Source organism: Polypterus senegalus, chromosome 13 (genome assembly GCF_016835505.1).
Source record: "Polypterus senegalus isolate Bchr_013 chromosome 13, ASM1683550v1, whole genome shotgun sequence".
Taxonomy (NCBI): Eukaryota; Metazoa; Chordata; class Cladistia; order Polypteriformes; family Polypteridae; genus Polypterus; species Polypterus senegalus.
The window spans coordinates 38,036,907-38,052,964 of NC_053166.1; the positions used below are offsets into that span (position 1 = coordinate 38,036,907).

Below are 16,058 nucleotides of genomic sequence, written 5' to 3' on the forward strand. Positions count from 1 at the left end.
GCTGTTCCGTTGCGCTCAGCTAATTCTAATGCAATAGCATGGGAACTAATGGGGATCTTTGCGTGAGTTGGGGTTCCTAAAGAAGTCCTTACGAACCAAGGAACACCGTTTACCTTGGAGACATTCAGGGAAACAGCCAAGTTATTTAAAATAAAGCACTTGAAGACCGCGGTATATCATCCTCAAACCGATGGTCTAGTAGAGAAGTTTAACCAGACTTTCAAACAGATCTTCGCAAGGTGGTCAGCGGGAACGGGAGGAATTGGGATCAACTCCTCCCCCTCATACTTTTTGCCTATAGGGAAATCCCACAACCCTCAGCGGGTTTCTCACCCTTTGAATTATTATATGGATGACAATCCCGGGGCATACTGGACATTTTAAAAGAAGTTTGGGAAGGAGAGGCTCTTCCCTCAACTAATATTTTGGAATATATTGCGCAGTTACACAATAGATTTGAGAAAATTCAGCCCATATTAAAAAGTCACATGAAGGAGGCACAAGCAGCACAGGCCCACTATTATGACTGTGACACGATGCTTCGGGAGTTCCAACTGGGGGATTGAGTCATGGTGTTGGTTCCCTCCTCCCACTTTAAATTACTTGCACATTGGCAAGGACCATATAAAGTTAAGCTTAATCAGGTCTCACAATTTGATGCTTATCCAATGCCTCGAGTGGACAACCTCCTTGAGAGGCTTGGACAGGCTGAATATTTGACCACACTCGACATGACCAAATGGTACTGGCAGGTTCTTTTAACGGACTCCGCAAATGTTAAAACCGCGTTTAGCTCCCCTAGTGGCCACTGGCAGTATCGTGTCCTTCCATGAGGCTCCTGCGACTTTCCAGTGTCTGGTGGACAAAGTGCTCTGCTCCCATAACACATATAGTGCTGCCTACCTGGATGATGTTGTCATCTATTCCAGCACATGGAAGGAACACCTACAGCACGTCCGAGTGGTATTAGGGACGCTGGGTGAAGCCGGTCTTCGAATCAATCCAAAAAAAATGTTTCTTTGGATTGGAAGAAGCCAAATATTTGGGCTACCTGGTGAGTCGTGGTACTATGAAGCTGTAGTGCTCAAAATTAGATGTCATTTTGAAATGGCCCCGTCCGCAAACCAAGTAGCAAGTCCAGGCATTTCTCGGCTTGGCAGGGTACTACTGCCTGTATGTACCACGCTTTTCAGAGAGAGCCGTGCCCTTGACTAATTTAACAAAGAAGAGGGCTCCTAACATTGTGGTATAGACTGATATGACAGAGGCAGCATTCCATGACTTAAAAAAGGCCCTGACGTCGGCACCTATTTTGAAGGCACCTGACTTTTCACTTCCTTTTATCCTCCAGACGGACGCTTCGGACACAGGCCTAGGGGCAGTGCTGAGCCAACGCGTCAATGGTGCTGAACACCCCGTCATGTTCCTGAGCTGGAAACTGCTGGATCAGGAGACCAGGTATGCGGCAGTGGAAAGGGAGACTCTTGCAATTAAGTGGGCGATTACACAGTTGAGGTACTACTTCTTGGATCGGGAATTTACACTTGTCACGGACCATGCACCTTTACAGTGGATGGCCCTGCATAAGGAGTCTAGCCCTCGAGTCACGATGTGGTTCCTTGATCTACAACCTTATAAGTTCTTGCTCATTCATCGGAAGGGTTCTCTCCACACCAACGCCGATGCTCTCTCCCGCATTCATGACCTCTCGGTGGAGAACGCTTGACGGGTCTGGGCTCAGGTGTGTTTAGGAGACAACTAAAGGGCTTGAATGTATGTGATTCCACACCGGACCAGGGGGTGGCGAAGTGCACTAATTTTCCCTCTCAATCTTTTGCAGACCATTCTAGGGAAATCCCGCCCGGCTCTGGGGCAGCCAATGACGTCACTTCTGGTTCCAGTAATGACGACATCACCTCCTCCACTGGCCTTTAAAGCTGCCATCCTGTGTCAAGAGAGGCAGTTCTGTTTTGGACTCTGTTATGTAAATATGACAACTATTTGGAATCAATTTTGCAGACCTTCTTAACGTCTTATGGTCGTTTTTGTGACACTCCATATACAGTATGTTCAAGTTTCTTTACTGTAATCAGACATTTAGTCAATTTCTATGCCTGCAGCTGTAATTTGTTTTTCTTAATTTCTCTCTTCAGATACCTTTCTTCTGCAACTCATTTAACATCTCACAATCTAAATACAAGCTAAAATTGGACTAGCGTGTACCATTGTTTGAAGTCATGGGTCCATACAGCTGGAACATCTTTTTGTTTCTATTTCTTCAAACTTTATTCTTCCATCAATTTGATATAAACACCTCATAAATAATAACATTTTTTGTCATTATTATTTTATAGAGTCTCATAAGTTTTCTCATTCAGGGACGATGAGGGAAAGGCTCCTTTAAGGATTGCTTTGACTTGAAGCTGTGCCACGTAGCTAACTGAGCATGCATTTGCCCAGCATACAAAATCAAGCATGCGTCACAGAGGCTATGACTAAGTGCACAGGAATTGCTATTATGTGTTAAGTAGTACTCATAATATTCTTATCATGGTCAGACAATGTAAAACTCAAATAAAAATACGAAAAATTGTTTTTTTTTAATACATGCTTGGTGAAAATCCAGATGGTAGTGAGGTCAAGCATGTGCAAAGCAGATCAGGCAGCAGTATAATATATAAGGAGTGTCACACACATGCAATGATAGTAACTACCCTTCAAACAAAAAATCTACGCTGTCATCGAATGCCTCTCTTCTACTTTCCACAGTAGAAAGAAAGATTGATGGACTGGCTTCCAATTATATCACTTCTGGTTTTCAATCTATCAAACCCACCTTTTCCTCTGAGTTTCCTACATACAACACTATCTTAGAACAGTCGGATGATGACCATCTGAAGAAGACTTGTCTATTCGGTTTGCTAAAATGTTATCATAATATACAGTACATGGATCACTTCAATGCCCAAAACCTTCATGATAATTTTCCTCTGTTCTTTTATCGGTGAAATATGCTGACGATACTCATGTGTGAAAGTATGTTATCAACATTGGCCTCATTAGAGATCATGGGGTGCTGATAAAAAAATGTTTGTCTAAGCCAGCTGCACTGCGAATTTCCAAGAAAATATTTTTGACCAATAAGATCACTGGCAAATACAGCATATTTGCTGTAAAAATTGTTTATTGAATTTCGCCTATGAACACTAGAAAGTTCATATGCCTTCATAACTATTTAATATATAAAACACAGTGACATGCTAAGTATTGGTTATATTTGCTGCACAGACCCCTAAGTAATGCCCATTGCCACTAGTATAGGCTCTATCTTTCCACCACCTAGCAGTCAAATAAACAGTTTCAGAAAATTAACACTCAGTGAGTTTTTTTTATCATGTCCACTTATTTTTAAACTGTTAATATCCCAGCATGTATGCTGGTATATCTTTATATTATCTTCTGCATGAAAATGCTTGCTACATAATGCACTAAATAAAAAAAAAATATGTCTTTGTTTTTGTGACACTTTTATAGTGATCTTCCCCACAAGCTGCTTTACAAAGTATTTTTCTCTTTTCCTCCATCCATTTATCCCTTTACTACAGTATATCTGCTTAATCAAATGTAAGGGTTGTGGGTCAACCGAGTACAAACATAAAGGATTTAACAGAATTAAAATATAATATATGAAATGATTTATGCATATAGGAGCAAAAATAGACATTACAGTAAAATCAGGAGAATAATACAGGAAACGTTTCAGTTTAAGATTAGAGGGCAGGCATGCAAATGTTACATTCATTGGGAGCTATGACATATTTTTGGAAGGTACAATGTAAGAGGGAAAATAAGCAAATATGTAAAAGTATGAATATGTTCATGATTTGCAAAATTAGTTTTTGAATTCTATCAAGGCTGAAAGGAGCTATTTTGAGTACATTCCACCGCAAACCATCCAAGTCCCCAGGTTTTCATCATAGCTTTAACTACTACTAGTAGAGATGAAATACAGCTGGATGATTATACATTAATGTGAATTTCAGTAAAAACATTACAGTTTTAAATAAGAACAGTTCTTGCTCTTTCAGTACTGAAGAAACACTGATCCAGTGTGAAAGCCATGATAATGAATTTTAGGTTAGCAATGAATTTGTACCGCTTTGCCTAACAATTCAGCTTTACTTTAATTCCGTTCAGCATTTTCTTTCCCGACACGCTGGACTAGCAGATTTCAAGACATTTGCCTGTATTATGGCCACATAAGCCACTGGATCTACTGGAATTGCCATCTGCTCTTTTTCTAATGAAAAGATTTGCCACCACACATTTTGCAGCATTTACTGCTGTTTAGAAGTCAGTTTAATCACTGGAGAAGATCCTCCTCAAAGTCATTGAAGAAGGAAGAGAGAAGCAGAATATATGTTAAAAGGCTGTGTGGTCCACATTTTTTAGGGAAGGAAAAAGAAAGTGCTGTTTAAAGGCAGGTTTGTTCAGGAGAATATAGTCATTTGAAAAAAAAAGTTAAACATTCAGTGGAAAACATGCAAGAGAACCAAGATCAGTCCCTCTTCCTTGATAGTCTAATATTTTAGCAGGAATAACATTAAATACAGTATGCATTACCTGTCAAAACATGTTCTTCTATACCACTTAGCAAATCAAATATCAATCATGAAACAAAAGATAATGTGTTGAATGTGAGTCACCAGATTATTGAATGCTTTGCCTACAGAGTTGGGAACCATGGGTGGGGAGCTTCAGTAAACCTGTAGACCCATTTCATCCTCAAGCAAAGACGTTCTTCTGTTAGTTACTGTTTTTACTAGCAAGAATGTTTTCCAGCATAAAGGAGAAAAATCAACCACTTGCTGTTCTATGCCAGGTAAGATTTGCCAGCTGTTATGATCAGTACCTCTATAGGGAAGGGCAAAAGAAACAAAAAAAAGAAAACTAGACTAAACAAAATTCTAAAATATTTAATTAATTGATTAAAAAATTCAAGATTAACAAATTCTATAAAGCAAAAGTCAAATGCTGAGTTCCAAAATGGTTCCCAGAAAGAAAAAAGTTAACCAAATGGTAAATAATTAATTATCAAAATAATTACTTAACTAGAAATCTAAGTCAAAGTTTGCTAATCCAAAATTTTATCCTTAAAGCAAAATTAAAGTAAAAAAATTGCACTATGAACTCAGTGGCCTAGGGACTTCAAAAAGAAGAGTTGAAGAACATTTTTGCAAAGAGCAACTACTATCACAGCAAAGATGCTTTACCTCTGGTAACTGCAGCTATAATGATGAAGACAACGCTTGACGGCTGTAACCTAATTTGATGTCATTTGCTCAGAATATTAATTAATAACAATTAACCAAATTACATTATTAACAATAGACAAAAGGTAATTAAGGAAACTAAAACAACACACAAACATTTGTCAATATTATTATTATTATTTTTTTTTTCTTGGCTTTTATTTAAGAATTGTTCCTAAGGTTTTGAAGACTAAAGAATATTTTGGTAAATATTATTTATTGCTCCCATTCACTTTCATTCACTTACTTACTTCTTACATTCTGTTACCATTCTGTTTTTCTTATGGGTGCCACCATTCAAGGAGATTTTTGTTGACAGCTGCTAGACTTAACCACCGGGAGTGTGTGATCCCACTAACGTGACACCACAAAGGTTATAGTATTATACTTCCTGGTCATCCAAGTTTTGAATTAACAAACAGGAACCTTTTTTACTTTTTGTTTCTGAATTACTGGTTACAACTTTTTCTGATCTCTTATTACATACTAGCAAAATACCCGCACTTCGCAAAGGCGAAGTACTGCCTTAAAATTTTTATTAAGAAGAAAATTAAACCTTTTTAAACTGAGGGAAAATCTACCAATAATTATTTGTTAAGGATCTCTTTGTATACCACATTGTGAGTTCGGCCCTCCGATTGTAATATGACCAAGCTGTGCGCTGAGCTTACTCTTGAGCATGTAACGTACAGTTGGCCATGTGAACAGTAATCTTGTTTCAAATCTCACAGCTTGGACTGCTGCTGTCATAATCAGTTTGAGTTTCATTGGTTCTTTCAATTACGACAGTTTTGTTGAAATGACATTCGGCATCTGTCAAGCGTTGTAAGCACACAACCGGTTTCATCGATAACTTCACATCCAGCTTTTGAGAGTTTAAAATTCATAAACATCATAGTGTCTGTGACGCTATAGCCTCACCGTAATGCTGATACATGATGGTTTAGATGGATATGGGGCAGGACTATCTAAGTTTTAAGTGTGAACCACGGTGAACAATATATCAGCAAGTTTACCACGAGGGGGAAAAAAAGATTTTTTTTTTCTTTTAAGATTTTTGGTCTTACCCTCCGGTTGTTTAGTTTATTTTCTAGGTGTTTCACGTGTAACATACTATTTTTACACCGGGGTTTTTTTTTTCATTTAACAAGGGCACAGATGCTAAATGCAGTCACAGGTGCCTAGGAAGATCAAACGACAGCTATAGAGGGAGTCCAAGTTGTGTTAGTTGTGTACGTGTGTCGTAATGTTTAAAGTTTGTTTATTAGTAACCTCGATGTTAGAGATAAATGTTTTTTTGTTTTGTTGTTTATTGTTTTATAATGTATACGTTGTTGTCAGCTATTTTGATTTGTACTTGCAGTGTACAATTTCCCCGGCAGGACTTAAATGGTTTCTCCCTATGATTAGGTAAGCTGATCCTGGCAATGGAAAAGGCTTTATAAGTATTATTGTGGCCGCAAGAAAGGGGGAAAGAAAGGATCGCTTGGAGAGAATTAAGAGGAGTAGGTAGTGCGAGGCACGCCAGCCTAAGAGGTGCCTAGTGGCTGAGCTGTTGGTTGCTGTAAAGGAGTGTGTTAAGCTCCTGAGGACCAAAAAAAAGACTCCTGAGATTTTTTTTTTGGAGGAGTTGTACTGGTGACCTGGACTGAAACAGAGTCCAGTTTGTATTGTTTTAAGGCTGCCCTGGACTTTTCATGGACGGGAATTAATTATATTAGGGTAAGAGCCTTGGTGTTTCCTAATTTCTATTTGTTGTCTTTTTTTTTTTTCTTCATAATTTGATTTTGTCTTGTCACTGGATTATTTATATGTTTTTGTTCATCCTTTTTTTTTTTTTTCCATCAACAACTATAATTTTTTTTTACTCCATCGTGGAATAAATAAATTACCTTCTGTTTTGAACATCTGCCTCTCTCGTGCCTCTCTTGTTACTCCCTCAGTCCTGATTGGTCCCAAACTACTAGCAGGATATCTGCTTTAGTAGACGGCTTGTGACAGTGTCCACTACTGAAATCGTCACCTGTGAATCTAAGATGTTTAAGAGGCATTGGCGGTTGTCGAAAGGTGTAAAATATTTGGCCATTTTGGTACACTTGAAAGCGACAGCCGAACAATTCAGCGGCAGCCATCAACTCACATGCAGATGCATAGGTGAAGGGCTTAAGCATTTCACTCTTCTAGTGCTCCTGGGTAGAATAATTATCTCCTGTACCGTCATCAGTCCACACCTTGAACCTGTCCCAGTCATTCAATACATAAGACACAATGTTCCTCCGGATATCAAGAGAGAGCCTGATATGGCCGTGCAATATGTAACAAAGAGAATGGAAATGGTAGGTGCCATCTCCGGGCATGGAAACCACTCGGTAAGTGACAGTTCTTTGATTGATGGTGATCACCTCGATAGACATGTTAATGGGGGTACGGTTGGAACGATAAAGGAAATGGGTACCTGAACAATGTAAAGTAAGTCTAAAATACCTACACAATAACTACAATCGTAATAAACGAACAATAAAACAGTGGAGAAGCCGTGGATTAAATAAAAAGGCTGTAGTTATCAGCAGGGAGACGTGAATCCCGTGGCGAAGCAAGGAAGGGAATGTAGAGACCAAAGCGACAGACAGCCTTATATAGGCAGGCAGCCAACAACGTGGGAGGCATTGGGATGGGGGACCCAACGCCGCCTCACACGGTGACCGAGCTGCAGGCTATGGACGTATATACAGTATGTACGTAAGTAAGATTCATTTAGCGTTGGGAACCCGCGTACCAAATTTCTTGAAGATGGGCCCATAAGTAACAAAGACCGTTGGAAAGTTCAATATGGTGGCTGACAGTGGCGTCATACCACCGAAATAAGTTAGCGCAGGAAAGCCGCCTACCAAATTTCATGAAGATGGGGCCATAAATAAGAAAGTTCAACATGGCAGACGTTGTGGACCGTTTTGACCGTTACGTGTAGAATTTCGAAATGAAACCTGCTTAACTTTTGTAAGTAAGCTGTAAGGAATAAGCCTGCCAAATTTCAGCCTTCTACCTACATGGGAAGTTGGAGAATTAGTGATGAGTGAATCAGTGAGTGAGTGAGTCAGACAGTGAGGGCTTTGCCTTTTATTAGTATAGATAATACCTCATTTTTTTCTACTCTAGTTATATATACACTTCTTGGCTTATGATTTACTACTCTGTTCTTTGACCATAATTCTTGTTTCATAGTCTGATATTTGTTTATTTAATATTGGTGCTCCCAATTACCACTCTTGCTTGAACACTGATCTGCCCATGTCATTCCTGATTCCATTCTCTGTTTCAAAACAGCTGCTTTAATGTGCACTTAGAACAACATTAAAACACAAATAGCATGTTAAGAGCTTGCCAGAAGGCAAATGAGAAATTATGAGGTCAACTGGAAGAAGATTCCATGGTCTGAGGAAACCAATATTGACCTTTATGACCATTAGACCAAAGGCCATGTTCATCATAAGCCAAACACTACCCTTTATCAAAAACACTCTATTCCTACTATGAAGCATAGAGTTGGCTGCATCATGCTGTAGGATGCTGGTCTGCAGCAGGCCCTGAAAGGCTTGTGAGGGCAGAGGTTAAAATGAATGCTGCTAAATACTGTGAGTCTTGGGTGGAAAACCTGGTGCAGCCAGCAAGAAACCTGTATGTTGAGAGAAGATCTGTTTCCCAGTAGGGCAATGACTCCATATATAAAGCCAAAGCTACACAAACAAAAACAACAATGTGAATGTCCTGGAGTGGAGTCAGAGTCCAGATCTCAATCCAACTGAGAATTTGTGTCTGTAATTAAAAAAAGCTGTTCACTCACAATCCCTATTCAACCTGACAGATATTGAGCTGTTTTATAAGGAAGTATGGGGAAAAAGTGCAGTGTCCAAGTGTGCAAAGCTGATAGACCCCAGTCCACATAGACTGAAGGCTGTTATGACTGCCAAAGGTGTACCTGCTCTATATGAAGTTCAGATCTTTGATGCTTGCCTACAGAGTAGTCAATGGGTCAGCCCCTATGTACAGTATATGAAAACACTTATAAGGTCCTATGTTCCATCTTGTCCACTCAAGTCTGCTGGTGAACAGTATTTGGTCATATCGCCTCTGTGCAGCATCAAATCTCAAACCAGACTCTTCATGGGTAGCTCTGTCTAATAGAATGAGCTGCCTACCTCCATTCAAACTGGTGACAACCTCAATTTGTTTAAGTAATGTTTGAAGACTCTTGTTCTGTGACTTTCTGTCTAACTGATAATGGCTTTGATACGTGCTTGTAGTGAAATAAATGTAAGTTCACTTGCATTTTGTTCTGACTTCTGAGCTCTTCACTTGTAGTGATAAATTTCATAACCTTGTCCTATCACACTAATATTTACTTGATTATGTTGACATCTTTCGTAAGTCACATTGGATAAAAGTGCTTGCTAAGAAAACAAATGTAAAAATAAATGTACTAAATACTTATTTGATCAATTATTTCATGGTTCATTTTTGTAATTAATTTCAATAACTTTGCAGAGATTTGTTTTCATTTTGATATTAGGTAGTCTTTTTGTTGATTAAAAAAGCCAAATTAAATCCACTGTGATTCAATGTTGTGTAATAATAAAATTTGAAAACTTCTAAGAGATGATTTTTTTTGTAGGTATAAAGTAGTCACAACAAAGGAAGACTTACCTTTACTCATTTACCAGAAATTAAACTCATTGCTTCCATGCTCTAAGGAAACACAACACTTTCCATCACTGATTTCAGCATTTGCCAGATGAGGACCCCCAAATTTTACTCTGCCATAGCCACACTAAATGGCTTTTTGGTATAATTGCTTCACATTTTTGTAGTTGAAACATTATAAGTGTCTTCATAAATTTCTTAAAGAAAGAGTACACGTGTCAGTAGAGCATTCAGACAACATTCATGTGAAAAGGAGAAATAGCCTTTATGATATTGGTTTAAGGTTATATATGTAACAGTGGTCTTTCTCGAGTCTTAGTTACTAGTTTATGCCAGCTTGCTTTTTGAATTGCTAATTTCATCACATTTATTTTCTGTTTTGTTCATTCTCAAATCCCTGCTTAGTTGTTTGATTGTAATTTCGGGATATTCATTACAAATTGAAGTTTACTATTTCTTTACCAAGACTTTGTGGCCTTAAAAATAGTAGACACTCAGGGGAAAATTATTTTCTTAGTTAGAACACACCTCTTTCAGGTCTTTTGGGTGAAGCTTTAAAAAAGAAAAACACATTTCAGACTCTTAATGTAGCATGTCTTGGCCAAAACAAATGCAGTAGACCAGAATGCAGTGTTTGCTTTTGCACATAACGTGGATATTTTCAACTGATTACTAAATATTAGAAGGAACATAAATTAAAAGTGTCTAATTATTCTTGTTTCTTAATGCATCAGTATATAGACTGGAGATACATCTGTCACAAAGATGACTAATGAGTCTGCTGTGTATTTCTTCAACATGCATAAGAAATGGGGCGAATTATGTTTTGTATGTATCCAGGAAATTAAGGTCGTATAGGAGAAGACAGAATGGGAGTCATTTTAACATGCAGAAACTGATATTAGTACATATTATATTATGATGTGTTAGTACATGTGAAACTGATATTAGTCATTAGGTATAAAATGAAAATAGACAATTTAAGTAGAGAAAAATATTGCAGACATTGAAAACCAAATAGACAAATGGGTTTGGTCAAAAATGCGCATCAGAGGATCACCCTCTATATACTGTACATCCCATGTATGTGATACCACCTTAGGCTAAAACAAGATGCTGTTGTTAACTGTCTTGTCTTTTTCTTCCTCCACAGTACAGAGTAACGATCCAGTGAAGGCAACTCACTCTTCCCCTTCTGGTCCTTGGGCTATAAAAACATGACCGCCCGGAAGAAGGTGTCACTTCTCTCCAGAGCAAACAGAGCTGAGAAGCTCCATAACTTTTAGATGGCAGACAAAACAGCCATAATTGTACCAGCCACATTATGCTGGTGACCACAGTTTTTTTTTTGTTTTCTGTTTGTTACACTTTTACGCTTGTGGACGGCCGGGCTGGTGCCCCAAAATTTATTTTTGTTTGAGCCTGTTATTCCTTTGGATGACCTCAGTTCAAACAAAATCTTTTTAGGAAAACAAATGCAAAGATTATTGTGATTTATCTCAAAGCTAGGATAACAAGCTCATGGTGTCACCATATTAAATAAGGTAATGTCATTATGTTACATGCATCTACACTGATGATAACATGGCAGCACAGTCATCGTGTGCATATTGATATTTGAGTCAGAGAAAGGTGTGCTTTCACTATTTAGACTTGTTTTAGTTTAAAAGAGAACACTAGTAAGAGAGATGCAGGATCAGCTGTGTTAAACATCTTAACATGCCACTCTTATATCACAAAGTAATGAAAGTCTTTATAAGTCCATGTCTCTGTAATACAGTCAGCATTTTCCTGGTTGTGGTGTCTATCAGTTCTCTCTTGGAGCTAGTGGTCCTACCCCTCTAAAGGAGAGCATGCTGTAATGAAGACGCTGTTCAGTTTTATCAATATCAGGAAGACAGAAAGAGAGTCACATTTTATTGAAGAATGCTTAGATTTGATTTTCCATTTTAATTGTTACTACAAGACTTCAAATCTGCTCATACAAGTCCAGGAGTAAAGTATGATTTGAAAAGAAACTGTTTATAAGCTTCATTTATGAAACTCAGAGCCCAGAACATGAAAATACACAATGGTAATAAAAAATAAAAATGAAAGAACAAAATCTGACAGAGAAAATGGACAAAAATTAAAATACATGCATAAAAATCTTGAATCAGCCTATAAGGTGTCTGTTTCCTCTTTAGCCTCAGCTGGAAAAGCGAAGATATTAAATTTTTATCTGCTGGCCATTCATCATATGTTTCATTGTAACTACAAATTACTGTATATACTCTCGGATAAGTTCTCCCACGGATATATCGGGACTTGATTTTACAGTATAATTTCTAGTATTTTATAATGTTGCTCATATAAGTTGAAAGCAGAAAACTCATGCTATTGGTACAAGGGATTGTGATATGCTAACGACCTGAGAGAGACAGAGTAACCATGGAGCACACTTCCTTTTTTTTCTATTGGGGTGCGGCAATGTGCTGTATCAGTGCATACTCCTAACCTCTCTCTATATCTCTCTCTCTGTTGTGCCTATGTGACCACACAGTAATACCCAAACTATTCCAAAGCAACGTTTGCACTGGTTTGTGCTTTTTGCATCTCACACTCTCATACATCTTTATCGTAAGAGCATCCCTTATCTATGATGGAGCGTTCGATCAGAAGAAAATATGAAGCTGGTTTTAAATTAAATGTTGTTAAAGTAGCAAAATAAATTGGTTACTACTCTTCTGCAACAAAATTTGATGCGTCTGAGAAATTGATTCAAGATTGGAGGAGGCATTTTTGAACGGGTGTATAAGTCAGGGTCTGATTTTATGATCGATTTTTCAGGTTTCAAGACCCAACTTATACATGAGTATATACAGTACTTATAATGTGTCTTCTGTTATAGCTTACTCTGGTCCACAAGGCTCAAACCTTAGACATTCATGGGTAAAGTTGCAACATATTCCAGGTTAAGGTGTTATGCTGCCACCTGTGTTATGAACGTGATAGTACTTCACATCTGAAATAATTTCCAGTAAAATCTGTGGCAGAATAGTGTCATGCATGGGCTTAGGCAAGCTATTTAATACTACTCCAGGATGAGAGTGGGTGCTATTGCTAACAGTATTATCTGTTTTTCTTTGCACAGTGTCGTGAAGACGACCAATGAGGGCAACTGAATCCTGCCTACAATGTCTTCAGAAGACCCGCTTCTTCTGATTGGAACACTATAAAGACAGAAGTCCCTGAAAGGTGTCATCTCACTTTGGACTTGAGCCACCACATGATGGAGCATGACCCACTCAAGTCAGCTAATTTAGCAAAGCAGCCAGCTTGTCTGTTAAGGCAAATATGAAATCTAATTTCTGCTGCGCTGAGCACTGGCGTTTATTCTGTTTTCTGGTGCATCTTATTAAATTGGGTGGCCAGGTTGGCACCCCAACTATTGAGATTTTGAGATTCATCTAGTTATTTAGCCCTTCACAACAGGCAAGAAGCCCCTATTGTGCAGAATCTGTGAACTAATGGATAGACTGGAGTTCTGAGGATGAAACAAAGTGTAATATTATTGTTTTAAAATCATCTCAAAGTGTGCTATCGCTTCTGCACAAAGCACACAACAAGCGTGAAATTTGTTTAGCAAAATATGGACTAAAGCATAGAGGACAGGTTTTCAGAATGAAACATCTGTCAAACAAAAAGTCATGCACTCCCTGAGGTGTCTCAACATCTTTTGGAAAAGCCCTAAGTGACCTTGATTGAAACTGTACCTATATCATGTTGGCTTCTTTTCAGGAAAAATGAATCTAGCAACATTAGGTGCTTACCCAGAGTGGATTTATGGTTCCCTAATGACAGCTGCAACTGCTGAGTGAAAACAGGCATACTTTCTCTATATGGGAGCTGCCTGAAGTGGTCATAACAGACATTGGTCCCCAGTCTGTGAGTGAGCTATTTTTGGAGCTCATGTTCTAAAACAGTGACAAAATCATTCCAACTATCTTGTACCCTGAAGCTTCAAATGGTGTGACAGAGAGGGCAGATCACATCATCCAAAATGAACCTTGGAAGATGTATATAAAGGAGGCAATGAAATCAAGTGTTTTTATATCTTCATTTTAGAATCACTAATCTAAATCACAGGGAAGTCAAAAGCAGAAGCACAGAGCAAGCAGGATTCTAGGCCTGATCCATGGGACCCTGTCCTATAGAGTTGCTCTGACTACTTGTCATTCTCTGATTTTGAACGACCTTAAAATGATGCCATTTTCAAATACATTCTATAAATTTGTGGAATACTTATTAAACCTTGTCATTTTATTAAGGCATTCACTGTTTAATGACATCCTCAGTTTTAATTAGCATTGTGTTATTAATGAAGGGCTGTATCCATGTCTATCTGCAAAAGGAAACATAGACACAAAAATTAAAGAGCTAGTTAGAGAATTATTTTGGCCTGTGTAGCCTTCATCTATGTCACTGTCTAAAATGGAAAAAAAAATACATTGAATCTCCAAATGCCTTCAACACAGTGTCAAAATTGTGCCATTGGATTGCTGCCCCAGACCATAAATGGTCTCTCATTATTGCTGCCAGTTAACTAATGACAGACCTTAATTTCAAACAATTTATTGGTGGATTGCTTTGTGATCTGATATTTAGGGAGGCCAAGATATTAAGTTAAATTGTCTGTCATGATCCTGGAACCATCTCAAAACTTTCTAAGCCTTTTGGCTTTCAGCATGATCCTATTGAAAAAGCCCACCAGGATACTATCATGAAGTTCTGTCATGTACTGCTATTTTTTGGGACTATGGAGGATTTTACTTAATTACTTAAACGAATATTGTTTATTTTCCATGAGCACAACCATCTTGTTTATTGTTGCCAGGTGTTTGCCATCATGTGGAATAAATTGCATAATGTTTGATTTCAGCACTGTCATGCTATTTAAGATGTTGGCATGCAGCACTCTGTGTCCAGCTTGTTGGATAAATAATAACAAATCTTTTGCATCTAAAAGTTATAGTTAGGGGGATACATTTTATGATTGTGTTCAGGAACCTTTAGACTTTCTTTTTTTGACTTTTACTGTTGTCATTTACCTTTTCTTTTTGGTAATTGATCTGACTGCTCAACCTCTTGGTGATACAGTATCTGTTTCTTTTAATGGTCATTTTGAAAGTTGTAATTGAAATTCAGATTTTGTTTCTTTGTTTCTATGAGGCAATGTGTACTTTAAAAATAAATTAATACTTTTACACCAGCAATGACAATTTGCATGGTTGTCTCTGGGCGGAATGAATCAATGATAGTTTTTACTATAGCTTAGTCCAACGATAAATCTGAACCAGTAGAAACAAGGCTTCAAAAGATCAACCGACATCTTACCATTGCACCAGAATCTGTGTTCCCTAGGCTTTTGGAACCACACAGAAATTAAATTTGGTTGAACTGCCAGTCTTTAACCACCAGTCTGTGACAAGATACAAAGACATAAGGATTCACTACGTTGGTGGCACTATTCTACGTAGCCATTACATGAATGACTTCTGATTATTCTGCCTAAGTTGTGCTGGTTTCTTTATGACCCCTTTGATCAAGTCTCTTTTCAAGTCCAGGACTGCAGATGGCTAGATATTTTGCATGTTGGTGAATTCTTGATATAGCTTGGGAAACTGATGTGTGAAAATTCCAATAAAGTTGCTGTTCTTGATACATGTGTGCTGATATCAATGCCAATTGTTAATAATACATGTGTCTAAATGCTCAAACATGCCCTGTGATTGACTAGCGTCTGGTTCACAGTTGCTTCCTGCTTTGGAGATCATATTGCAGAGGTGGGTTTTGGTTCCCAGTGTATTGGAATAGGTAGTGGAGGTTGAGGACTGGGAAATAAATTAAATGCACTTCTGATGTTATATTCTAACAATATCAGACGTGCATTTAAGATGGCTTTGTAAAGCTGACTATCTACAGTTGTAGTTATATTGATTTTTCTATAGTAGTCAAAAAATATTGGCCATGGATAATTTAGGTTTTGGTAATTAATTAAGGAAAACA

At 38.0% G+C, this 16,058-nt stretch overlaps 1 long non-coding RNA gene across 1 annotated transcript; it reads left to right on the forward strand.

The window, feature by feature from the left end:
- Positions 1-4,790: 4,790 nt before the first annotated feature.
- On the forward strand, positions 4,791-15,574 carry LOC120542550. The gene is made up of 3 exons (XR_005636202.1): positions 4,791-4,882; positions 11,164-11,554; positions 13,144-15,574. It is a non-coding gene; the product is annotated as an uncharacterized LOC120542550 (long non-coding RNA).
- The last annotated feature ends 484 nt before the right edge of the window (positions 15,575-16,058 follow it).